Below are 13,773 nucleotides of genomic sequence, written 5' to 3' on the forward strand. Positions count from 1 at the left end.
ATCCACCTCACTACAAATAACTCAATTTCGTTTCTTTTTATGGCTAATATTCCATTCTATATATGTGCCACATATTCTTTATCCATTAATCTGTTGATGGACACTTAGGTTGCTTCCATGTCCTGTCTATTGTAAATAGAGCTGCATTGAACATTTTGGTACATGACTCTTTTTGAATCATGGTTTTCTCAGGGTATATGCCCAGTAATGGGATTGCTGGGTCGTATGGTAGTTCTATTTGTAGTTTTTTAAGGAACCCCCATACTGTTCTCCATAGTGGCTGTATCAATTTACATTCCCACCAACAGTGCAACACAGTTCCCTTACTCCACACCTTCTCCAGCATTTACTGTTTGTAGATTTTTTGATGATGGCCATTTGGACCAGTGTGAGGTGATACCTCATTGTAGTTTTGATTTGCATTTCTCTAATGATTAATGATGTTAAGCATTCTTTCATGTGTTTGGCAATCTATACATCTTCTTTGGAGAAATGTCTATTTAGATCTTCTGCCCATTTTTGGATTGGGTTGTTTGTTTTTTTTGTTATTGAGCTGCATGAGCTGCTTGTAAATTTTGGAGATGAATCCTTTGTCAGTTGCTTCATTTGCAAATATTTTCTCCCATTCTGAGGGTTGTCTTTTCATCTTGTTTATGGTTTCCTTTGCTGTGCAAAAGCTTTGAAGTTTCATTAGGTCCCATTTGTTTATTTTTGTTTTTATTTCCATTTCTCTAGGAGGTGGGTCAAAAAGGATCTTGCTGCGATTCATGTCAGAGTGTTCTGCCTATGTTTTCCTCTAAGAGTTTGATAGTGTCTGGCCTTACATTTAGGTCTTTAATCTATTTTGAGTTTATTTTTGTGTACGGTGTAAGGGAGTGTTCTATTTTCATACTTTTACATGTAGCTGTCCCGTTTTCCAGCACCACTTATTGAAGAGGCTGTCTTTTCTCCACTGTATATTCTTGCCTCCTTTATCAAAGATAAGGTGACCATATGTGCGGGGCTTTATCTCTGGGCTTTCTATCCTGTTCCATTGATCTATATTTCTGTTTTTTTTTGTTTTTTTTTGTTTTTTTTTTTTTAGCTAATTGGGCCTCTCACTGTTGTGGCCTCTCCCGTTGCGGAGCACAGGTTCCAGACGCGCAGGCTCAGTGGCCATGGCTCATGGGCCCAGCCGCTCTGCGGCATGTGGGATCCTCCCGGACCGGGGCACGAACCCGCGTCCCCTGCATCGGCAGGCGGACTCTCAACCACTGCGCCACCAGGGAAGCCCTATATTTCTGTTTTTGTGCCAGTACCATACTGTCTGGATTACTGTAGCTTTGTAGTATAGTCTGAAGTCAGGGAGCCTGATTCCTCCAGCTCCGTTTTTCTTTCTCAAGATTGCTTTGGCTATTTGGGGTCTTTTCTGTTTACATACAAATTGTGAAATTTTCTGTTCTACTTCTGCAAAAAATGCCATTTGTAGTTTGATAGGGATTGCATTGAATCTTTGGATTGCTTTGGGTAGTATAGTCATTGTCACAGTGTTGATTCTTCCAATCCAAGAACATGGTATATCTCTTCATCTGTTTGTATCATCTTTAATTTCTTTCATCCGTGTCTTATAGTTTTCTGCCTATAGGTCTTTTGTCTCCTTAGGTAGGTTTATTTCTAGATATTTTATTCTTTTTGCTGCAATGGTAAATGGGAGTGTTTCCTTACTTTATCTTTCAGATTTTTCATCATTAGTGTATAGGAATGCAAGAGATTTCTGTGCATTAATTTTGTATCCTGCTACTTTATCAAATTCATTGATTAGCTCTAGTAGTTTTCTGGTAGCATCGTTAGGATTCACTATGTATAGTATCATGTCATCTGCAAACAGTGACAGCTTTACTTCTTCTTTTCCAATTTGGATTCCTTTTATTTATTTTTCTTCTCTGATTGCTGTGGCTAAAACTTCCAAAACTATGTTGAATAAGAGTGGTGAGAGGGGCTTCCCTGGTGGCGCAGTGGTTAAGAATCCGCCTGCCGATGCAGGGCACATGGGTTCGTGCCCCGGTCCGGGAAGATCCCACATGCCGCGGAGCGGCTAGGCCCGTGAGCCATGGCCGCTGAGCCTGCGCGTCTGGAGCCTGTGCTCCGCAACGGGAGAGGCCACAACAGTGAGAGGCCCACGTACCGCAAAAAAAAAAAAAAAAAAAAAAAAAGAGTGGTGAGAGTTGGCAACCTTGTCTTGTTCCGTATGTTAGTGGAAATGCTTTCAGTTTTTCCCCATTGAGAATGATGTTGGTTGTGGGTTTGTCATATATGGGCTTTATTATGTTCAGGTAAGTTCCCTTTATGCCAACTTTCTAGAGAGTTTTAATTATAAATGGGTGTTGAATTTTTTCGAAAGCTTTCTCTGTGTCTATGGAGATGATCATATGGTTTTTCTCCTTCAGTTTGTTAATATGGTGTATCATGTTGATTGATTTGCGTATATTGAAGAATCCTTGCAATCCTGGAATAAACACCACTTGATAATGGTGTATGATCCTTTTAATGTGCTGTTGGATTCTGTTTGATAGTATTTTGTTGAGGATTTTTGCATCTATGTTCATCAGTGTTATTGGCCTGTAGTTTTCTTTCTTTGTGACTTCTTTGTCTGGTTTTGGGATCAGGGTGATGGTGGCTTCGTAGAATGAGTTTGGGAGTGTTCCTCCCTCTGCTATATTTTGGAAGAGTTTGAGAAGGATAGGTGTTACCTCTTGTCTAAATGTTTGATAGAATTCACCTGTGAAGCCATCTGGTCCTGGGCTTTTGTTTGTTGGAAGATTTTTAATCACACTTTCAATTTCAGTGCTTGTGATTGGTCTGTTTATATTTTTCTATTTCTTCCTAGTTCAGTCTTGAAAGGTTGAGCTTTTCTAAGAATTTGTCCATTTCTTCCAGGTTGTCCATTTTATTGACATACAGTTGCTTGTAGTAATCTCTCATGATCCTTTCTATTTCTGCAGTGTCAGTTGTTACTTCTCCTTTTTCATTTCAAATTCTGTTGATTGGAGTCTTCTCCCTTTTTCTCTTGATGAGTCTGGCTAGTGGTTTATCAATTTTGTTTATCTTCTCAAAGAACCAACATTTAGTTTTATTGATCTTTGCTATCATTTCCTTCATTTCTTTTTCATTTATTTCTGATCTGATCTGTATGATTTCTTTCCTTCTGCTAACTTTTGGGGTTTTTTGTTCTTTTTTCTCAGTTGCTTTAGGTGTAACGTTAGGTTGTTTATTTGTGATTTTTCTTGTTTCTTGAGGTAGGATTCTGTTGCTATAAAATTCCCTCTTAGAACTTCTTTTGCTATATCCCATAGGTTTTGCATCGTCATGTTTTCATTGTCATTTGTTTCTAGGTATTTTTAATTTCCACTTTGATTTCTTCAGTGATCTCTTGGTTATTTAGTAGCATATTGTTTAGCCTCCATGTGTTTGTATTTCTTAGATTTTTTTTGCTGTAATTGATATCTAGTCTCATAGTGTTGTGGTCAGAAAAGATACTTGATATGATTTCAGTTTTCTTACATTTAGCAAGGCTTGATTTGTGACCCAAGATATGATCTATCCTGGAGAATGTTCCATGAGCACTTGAGAAGAAAGTGTATTCTGTGGTTTTTGGAATGTCCTATAAATATCAGTTAAGTCCATGTTGTTATTGTGTCATTTTAAGTTTGTGTTTCCTTATTTATTTTCATTTTGGATGATCTGTCCATTGGTGAAAGTGGGGTGTTAAAGTCCCCTACTATTATTGTGTTACTGTTGATTTCCCCTTTTTATGGCTGTTAACATTTGCCTTACGTATTGCGGTGCTCCTTTGTTGTGTGCATAAATGTTTGCAATTGTTATATCTTCTTCCTGGATCGATCCCTTGATCATTATGTAGTGTCCTTCTTTGTCTCTTATAATAGTCTTTATTTAAAGTCTATTTTGTCAGATATGAGATTTGCTACTCCAGGTTTCTTTTGATTTCCATTTGAATGGAATATCTTTTTCCATCCCCTCACTTTCAGTCTGTATATGTCCCTAGGTCTGATATGGGTCTCTTGTACACAGCATATATTTGGGTCTTGTTTTTGTATCCATTCAGCCAGTCTATATCTTTTGGTTGGAGCATTTAATCCATTTACATTTAAGGTAATTATCAATATGTATGTTCCTATTACCATTTTCTTGCTTGTTTTGGGTTTTTTTTTTTAAACGTCTTTATTAGAGTATAATTGCTTTACAATGGTGTTTTAGTTTCTGCTGTATAACATAGTGAATCAGCCGTACATACACATATATACCCATTTCTCCTCTCTCTTGCATCTACCTCCTACCCTCCCTATCCCACCCCTCTAGGTGGACAGAAAACACCAAGCTGATCTCCCTCGGCTACGTGGCTGCTTCCCATTAGCTATCTATTTTACATTTAGTAGTGTGTATATGTCCATGCCACTCTCTCACTTCATCCCACCTAGGCCTTTTCTTTCTCTTGTGTTTCCTGCCTAGAAAAGTTCTTTTAGCATTTGTTGTAAAGCTGGTTTGGTGGTGCTGAATTCTCTTAGCTTTTGCTTGTCTATAAAGGTTTTAATTTCTCTTTCGAATCTGAATGAGATTCTTGCTGGGTAGAGTAATCTTGGTTGTAGCTTTTTCCCTTTCATCACTTTAAATATGTCCTGCCACTACCTCTGGCTTGCAGTTTCTGCTGAAAGATCAGCTGTTAACCTTTCTGGATTACCTTGTATATGATTTGTTGCTTTTCCCTTGCTGCTTTTAATATTTTTTCTTTGTATTTAAATTTTGATATTTTGATTAATAGTGTCTTGGCGTGTTTCTCCTTGGATTTATCTTGTATGGGTCTCTGCGCTTCCTTCACTTGACTATTTCCCTTCCCATATTAGGGAAGTTTTCAACTATAATCTCTTCACATATTTTCTCAGTCCCTTTCTTTTTCTCTTCTTCTGGGACCCCTAGAATTCAAATGTTGGTGCATTTAATGTTGTCCCAGAGGTCTCTGAGATGGTCGTCAATTCTTTTCTTTCTTTTTTCTTTACTCTGCTCTGTGATAGTTATTTCCTCTATTTTATCTTCCAGGTCACTTGTCCGTTCTTCTGCCTCAGTTATTCTGCTATTGATTCCTTCTAGAGAATTTTTAATTGTGTTGTTCATCACTGTTTGTTTGCTCTTTAGTTCTTCTATGTCCTTGTGAAACGTTTCTTGTATTTTCTCCATTCTATTTCCAAGATATTGGATCATCTTTACTATCATTACTCTGAATTCTTTTTCAGGTAGACTGTCCATTTCCGCTTCATTTGTTTAGTCTGGTGGGTTTTTACCTTGCTCCTTCATCTGCTGCCTATTTCTCTGTCTTCTCATTTTGCTTAACTCACTGTGTTTGGGGTATCCTTTTCGCAGGCTGCAGGTTTGTAGTTCCCGTTGTTTTTTGTTGTCTGCCCCCAGTGGGTAAGGTTGGTTCAGTGGCTTGTGTAGGCTTCCTGGTGGGGGGGACTGGTGCTTGTGTTCTGGTGGATGAGACTGGATCTTGTCTTTCTGGTGGGCAGGCCCACATCCAATGGTGGGTTTTGGGGTGTCTGTGAAATTGCTATGATTTTAGGCAGCCTCTCTGCTAATGGGTGGGGTTGTGTTCCTGTCTTGCTAGTTGTTTGGCATGGGGTGTCCAGCACTGGAGCTTGCTGGTCGTTGAGTGGAGCTGGATCTTAGTGTTGAGATGGAGATCTCTGGGAGAGCTCTCGCCGATTGATACTACGTGGGGCCAGGGGGTCTGTAGTGGTCCTGTATCCTGAACTCAGCTCTGTCACCTCAGAGGCTCAGGCCTGACACCTGGCCAGAGTACCAAGACCCTGTCAGCCACACAGCTGGTGGTTCTGCACCCCTGTGGTTGTGTTTGGCACAGGGATTAGAAAACAGGGAAATATCCTGACTTCAGGTGTATGATCTTCACAGCAGAAGTCTTACTTCTCTCTCAATCCAGAACAATGCAGCTGTGGTAAGTGGGTCATTCCTCCACTGGGAAGTGGAGGGTCAGCGCCTTGGACCTGGTCTTATCTGTGACAACCCTTGCTGTGGCTGGCTGGACGTGGCCGGGTAAGATCTCTCGTGCTGGTGGCTTGTCTCTGCCTCACCAGGAATGACTCCCCCCGAACCTGTAGTAGCAAGTCTGTCTTCAGCGGCCTTTTTATGCAGAGTCATTCCCTGTGATTGGAAGCAAGATGACTGGAGCAAGCGGACACTGGCCACAGGGAAGAAGGAGAAATAGAGCCAGGGGCATTTATGGCATTTCTTTATGTTTCTTCCTGATGTGTAGATTTTTTACGAGGAGTTGCATTTTCTCCATTCTGGCTGGGCTGAAACTCCAACAGACTCTACCCCAACGTGACCTTCAGAATCTCCGTTCTTAACCTCAGCACCATTTTTTTCTGCCATAATTTGCTGCCCCTCACCCTGAGCACAAGAACCCTGTTCTGTGCAGTTCTTGTTCTCCATGGCAAACTCTACAGATTCAAGCCCCCTCCCCTGCCCCAAACTCTGAGCTCTCAGCTCAGCAGTATCATGGCACTCTACTTGGATTCCTAATTTTGTCCTGTGGTAGGAAATTGTCCCTAGATGGAGAACCAGTGTGACTGTGGCACTCACTCATCATTTTAGAAATGATGGCATTTCTAAAACAAGTGTCATCAAATGGATGGCAGCCTTGGACTGTCTTTATCCAAAGCCTGAAAACAGTGCCTCATATGTCTTGTCCAGTGTCATGGTTGTTGAGAGTGGGAGGAGTTAGCCCCATGCCAGTTACTGTATCACAGCTAGAAAATCAAAAATCTCCCTTGTGCACCTTTCAAGTAAAGGGATGTTTCATAAGAGAGATGCTATTTTCTCCCAGCAAGTGTGATGTTTCTGTATTATGGTTAAAAAAAGCAACAAAAACAAAAATGCAAACAGCACATCTGTCTCTTGTGGTGTAGCCTTCTCAGTTCATGTGGAGAAGAGTCCCAGAAACACCTGCTGCTGTGAGCACCCTGACAGACACTGACAGCTGAGAACCCATGCCCACACCAGTCATGGAAAGCCCGTGAACCTTTAAAATTACATATTTCGGGGATGTCTCCAGCTAGGGCTATCATCAGTATATATTGCCGTGTTTCCAAAATGATAGTAATAACCACAGAATGACAGAATTCAGAGGACGCGCTGTGAAAAGACGTGAGGCCAGGTGAGGTGAGGTGTGTCCCTCTGGAAGGGCACGTTGCTAGATGTGTCTGACTCTCACTGTCAGTACACTGCTCAGTTATTTTACCATCTCACTGTTTGCAGAACCTGGGAATAAGAGCTTTTAAAAAGCTGGGTCATAAGTATCTGGTCATACTTGTAGTTATACCAACATACTAGCAAATATTATGGTAAATAGCACATTTTGCTCAAACGTTTAGATTTTGTCTTTGTGTAGATAAGGGTAAAGAAATATTACAACTTTCAATAAGAACTGGAACAGAATTAAAGTAAATCCATGCTCTCTACACATGCCAGGCCTAATCTTATGAATGCAGCAAGAAATAAGAGGTCCTGATAGACTCATTTTTGCAGTTCTCTAGCTTGAATATCGTACACTTCAATGGTACCTTTGCCCAAGAAAGATCTAGATACAAAGATAAGGGACGGTATTTCTCACCACATTACAAATTAAAGACAACATATATTTCTGAACATGAAGACTTAAAGAAATCATCTGAAGCATGGAAATCTCAAAGTAATCCAGAGCATTTTACTCTAAAGTTCTGTCCTTGACACAGAATATATTTTGTTCATGGTGTTATGGTAGCATTTACTTGCCCTTGTGACTTCTCTCACATATTTGCTCACTGGCTGACTGTCAGCAATGCAGTGGGAGGGACCACCCCACAGGTTTGTTATCATTGATCACGTTAGCCTGGTGGCAGCATTCCATGAGCAGCTAAGGAGTGCAAGTCCCATTTGGAAAGCACTTCTCAAGACTGTGCTTGCATCAGATGTTCTGTTGTCCCACTGGCCAAAGCAAGTTCAGTGGCCAAACCCTGACTCAGTATAGGTCACACTGTATGAGAAATGACCAAGTTGAGACCATGACTGTGACAGTCAATCCACTCTCTGTCCCAAGTGATCCACATCCGTCCCTATTATAAGATTCACTCCTCACCCAACCAAAGGCCCAAATGTCTCGTCATACCATGGTGTCAAGCTCAAATCCAGGCTCTTTTCATCATCATCATGTCCACATGTAGCTCCTTGAATGCAACCCCTCTTGACTCAGAGACCTAGGATTTAGAAGATGAGTTATCTGTCCTTCACAAACCCTGGAAATAGTATGGCAAGGGGACGAGATTCTTGCATCAGACACTCCCACTTAAGTAGAGGAGGAATAGAGACACACTGTAGTTGCTGGTCCACAATAACTCTGAAATTCTGCCAAGCCATAGTTACTACGTGCCCCTTAGCAGTGCAGGCAGCGTTCCCGATTGGGCCTGGCTCTGCTCCCTGGGGGTGACCTTGAATTCCATCACTTTCTGGATCTTAGTTTCACCTACTGGGCTCTGTATCTGTGCTCCAAGACAGGCTTCCTTCTCCACAAGGAATGGCTGGGCTGGCAGATAATCACCTTTCTCAACTTGCTTCCTGCACGTAGAAAACTGAGGACTCAGAGGCCCTCTGCTTTCATCAACCTTGGACTCTCATAATGCAAGCTGGTATCACATTTTCATACACAACTTTCTTAAAATCATGTGGGTTTCTTATGTATTACAAGTCAGTCCTCTTCAGTCAATCAGAGCCACACCCTCGGTGACCTGGAGACTTGTCTTTCTCAACCTATTCTTACAGTTATTCTGTGAGTGAGCTTCTGGGAGGCTGCACACTGAGGAAACTTACAAGTCCTGATGTAGTGGAGAAGGTCTGCTGAGCAGCACTGTCAGCATTTCAGAGGGCTCCCTTCACTGTAAGAATCCTTCACCAGATCTGGAGCATGGGAAAGAGAAATTGTTTTATTTTCCAAACCAGCAAGCCCTGCCTATTCTGTATTCACTCAAAATCCCATGTGCAGAACTGAATAATTTTTCTTTAGTCCTTCTCACTCTTCTTGTATCTCATCATAAATAACTGAAAGAAGCCAATAAGCCAGGCCCACATTTTACCTGGACATCACCTTGGCAAAGTCTGCAAGTGCTTTAGCTGTGTTTTCTCTCATGCCAGTTACCAGAAGAGATGTTTTCCCAGTTGTTTCACATCTGCGTAACACAGGTCACCATTTCCCCAACTTTGTGTAGAATTTTTCTAACAAGCATCCACCAGTAATTTGCTCATCATTTTTCTAGCTTTTGCCTCCAGCCTCCACTGACTGCCTTGTCCCAGTGCTGGTGTTTTAGCTTTCAGCTGTTGTTTTCAGCATCCTACTTCCAGATACCAATTCCTCTGTCAGTTCACCTTTGCTGCATAACAGACCACTTCAAAACTTAGTGAGTTAAACAACAACTATGAATTCAGTTTGGTTTGACCTCAGCTGGACACTATTTTTCAGCAGGGATCAGTAACATGTCTGTGGACAGCTTGGAAGTTGCTAGGCCTGGTCAGCTGAAGAAAACCTCACCCTGGATTCTGCTCCACTAGGTGTCTCAGCAAAGTAGACAGTGTTTCCCACATGGTGACAGAGTTCTAAGGAAACACTGCAACACCTCTTGAGGGCTGGACTGAGAACTCAAGACAACACCTTTGCCACATTTGATTGGTCAAGACAAGTCAGATGCCAGCCCAGATTCACAGGATGGAGAAAAGACCCCACCTCTTGATGGCAGAAGTTGCAAAGTTTTTGTCTGCCTTTGTAATCTACAAATTAAATCCAGGACTTGATTTTGGTGGGTTATATATGAGTAAGAAAAAAGGATGCGACAGAACTGAGAGAATTGCCCTGTAGTTATGAGTTTTTTCTTTTTTTTCTCCAGTTCTATTGAAATATAATTGACATACAGCACTGTATAAGTTTCAGGTGTATAGCACAATGATTTGATTTACAGCATGAAGTGATTATTATTGATACAATAAATTTAGTGAACATCCAATTCTAAGATAAATATGTGCAAAATTAAATAGAAAAAAATTTCTTTGTCATGAGAATTCTTAGGATTTATTCTCTTAATATATATAACATACCACAGTGTTAATTATCATTGTTGTATATTACATCCCTAGTACTTATTTATCTTATAATTTGAAGTTTGTACCTTTTGATTGCCTTCATCCAGTTCCCCCTTCTCCAATCCTCTGATTCTGGTAACCACAAATCTGATCTCTTTTTCTGAGTTTGTTTGTTTGTCTTTGAAGCATAATTGATCTATCAGTACAACACTATGTTACCTCCTATTACACAAAATAGTGATTCAATATTTCTATGCATTTTAAATCTATCACCATGGTAAGTCTAGTTACAATATGTCACCATACAAAGATATTACGTAGTTATTGACTATATTCCCCACACTGTACATTTCACACCCATGACTCATTCATATTGCAAATGAAAATTGGTACCTCTCCTTCACCTATGCAGGTATGTTTTTTACTTCCTTATAGAAACACCTTTGAAAGGCCACCATATCCTATCTTTCTGCATCTTTCTTAACACTAAGCTTTCCTCTGCTCTTTCTTCCTCCTTCTCGTCTTCTACCCAAAACAGCACAGGTGGGTAGAAATCTTGAACAATTAACATGGTCCAGGTGTAGTGGGAGAATAGGAAATTTAAACAACTTGTTTCTCCTACTGTAAGCCTGAGGAAATCTCAACTTTCCATCTATGGAAGATTGCCAAGGCTTAGGACATGGATGCACTTTTCTAAAAATGGTACCTGTCCAAACAGTGGAGTGTTTTGAAATGTCGTAGAACTCACAGCAACATTTATACTTCAGTTGAAAATCAAAACATAAATTCCTGGCTTTAACAAATTCCAGTATGGTGCATGTGTTTTTCCCCAGAGTCAACTTCTGTAGGATAATGAAAGTTGATATGCTAACCTGTGTTTCAGAATTTCTTGCCTGGTAACAGAGTTAGTATGTTTAATATTTGTTTCTGAGAAGTACACATCTCGATATATTTTTAAGAGATACTCTGAATCAGGTGAAAATATTGATTTGATATTAAAATGGTTTTATTTCTAATTGCTCTGAAAATTATAGTAACAAATGGTATGTGTTAGCTCAAAAGTAATAGTTGCCTTTGGGACAAAAAAATCTCTGGGGCGTATTTCAGGCAAACCCCAGTGGAAAATGAGTCTCTTAGGACAGCGGTTGATTTGAATCTGTTGTGGGCTTCATTCCCCGTGTCCATATTGCAAGTGTTCATCTTCTTTATATTTTTTCCTGTTTTCACAACAGCTTCCTCACCAATTCAGGCTTGTTGGGCAAAAATGATGTTTGACTCTGAGTACATATCTGGTCACTGTTGACATTAAGTGCACTGAAAATCCATTCTTGTTGACAGTGGGGAGGGTCATATCCTCAAAGAAGTTATTTGCCCCTTCATACCATTCTCTTATTTGCAGTCACAGTAAGATAATTTTGTGGCTCATCTGGTGGCAGTGTGGTATAGCTTTTAACTATGCAAGACATTAAAACTAATCAGCTAAAACCATAAAAATACAATGAAGCAATATGTTCATTTTTTACACTTAGAGCACTAAAAATGCACTAATTTAGTGACATCAAAGGGGAAAATGTAGTATGATTACATTAAATGTGACAGAAAATAAAATGTCCAAGTAAGTTTTCATGAATACTTTTTGCCTATTCTTTAGCTTATTAACACATTTGGTTTTACCCAGCAACCAACTCAGTGTATAAATATCAAGCTAATGCTTACTTGCATCTTACTGTACTACTAAGGATACCAGTTGACTAAATTGATGGCAATAAAATTAAGAAAAAGAAGAAAATGATTCCAGAAGCCAGACTTTAAAAATAAAAATTAACAGAGTGATGTAAGAGTAAGATATCGAAGAAGGCTGAATCCCACTTTAGGAGATTTAGCCTTTAAAATCAGTGTATTTTTTTCCATCTACATACAGTACTTCTGAATCAATTCAGCAAAGCCAGTATTCTGAGCCTCCACCCCATCCCCATGTGCCTCAATTCCTCCATACACCTCTGCAATCTGCCTTTGATCATCAACCATCAAGGTACTTTGTCCTGCTTTGAGAGACAGATTGTGGCAGCAGGACTGAGTGCATCTAACTGGTCTTCAGAGGTCCTCCATCATGATCCTGGTCTCATTACTGCTGTGCTCTAAACTGCCAGTCACACTAGGCACAGAATAAAGTAACACAGTAATCCACATCACTGGGTCTTTGAAGTCAGATTGTACACAAATTACTTCCATTAAAAGGTAAATGTTGCTATAATCTTCTTGCAAATCTATTAGAAAATAGGTTTTTTTAAAAAAAACTTACTGTTAGGGTCAGTAGCCCTTTGTTTTCAAAACAGATTATTTTCTTCGTAACAGACTCTATAGTTTCAGGTACTTACAGTGACATCGAAATACCCATATCTTGCTTTTCCAGAGAAAATGAAGAATCTCTATCAGTATAACATAATGCTGTTCTGAAATGAAAATATATGTGTTTCTGAGACAATCACAGTTTCACTTGAGCAGTCTCTTTTGTTGAAATGTCCTCTTATATGTATTTAAAGCATTCTCTTTGGGAAAAAATATGCTCCAAAGAATGATAATCAGTTGATTTCACTATAATCCATGTGCAAGTTGTCAGAAATTGATGTATTACAAGAACTCAATTTTAAATAATTGTATAGAATTACATTGAAGTAATGTAAAATTTTTTTTAATAATTTCAGTTTATGAACCTCATATTTGCCTATTTGCAAGTTGTCATGGTCCATTTGTGCTGATACATGGGAATACCATAGACTGGGTGGCCTAAACAGCAGAAGTTGACTTCTCACAGTTCTGGTGGCTGGACATCAGAGATCAGTGTGCCAGCATGGTTGTGTTCTGGAAAAGCCTTTTTCAGGTTTGCAGAGGCCACTTTTCTTCTGTGTCCTTAAATGGCAGAGAGAGTTCCAGCTCTCTGGTGTCTCTTCTTATAAAGGGTACTAATCCCATGATGGGGCCCCACCCTCATGACCTCATCTAAATCTAATTACCTCCAAAGACACCCATCTCCAAATACCACCACATTGGATGGTAGGGCTTCAAAATATAAATTTGGAGGAGAAAGTTAAATTCAGTCCATAGCACAAGTTAAAAACAAAACAAAACTAGACAATTCAATGTTGTCAGGATTCCAGTTCTTCCCAACTTGATCTATAGATTCAATGCAATCCTGATCAAAATCCCAGCAAGTTATGTTATGGATATTGATAGGTGGTCTCTAAAGTTTATATAAAGAGACAGAAGACTCAGAGCAGCCAACACAATATCAAAGGAGAAGAACAAAGTTAGAGGACGGACACTACCCAACTTCAAGACTTACTATAAAACTACAGTAATCAAGATAATGTGGTATTGGCAAAAGAAGAAACAAATAGATCAATGGAACAAAATAGCCTAGAAGTAGACCCAGATAAATATCATCAACTGATCTTTGACAAATGAGCAAAGGCAACTCAGTGTAACAAAGACAGTCTCAACAGGAAATGGTTCTGGAACAACTGAATATTAACATGCAAAAAAAAAAATGAATCTAGACACTGACCTTACATCTTTTTCAGAAATTGATTCAAAATGAAT

This window comes from Hyperoodon ampullatus (assembly GCF_949752795.1).
Source record: "Hyperoodon ampullatus genome assembly, chromosome: 3".
NCBI classification, from domain to species: domain Eukaryota; kingdom Metazoa; phylum Chordata; class Mammalia; order Artiodactyla; family Ziphiidae; genus Hyperoodon; species Hyperoodon ampullatus.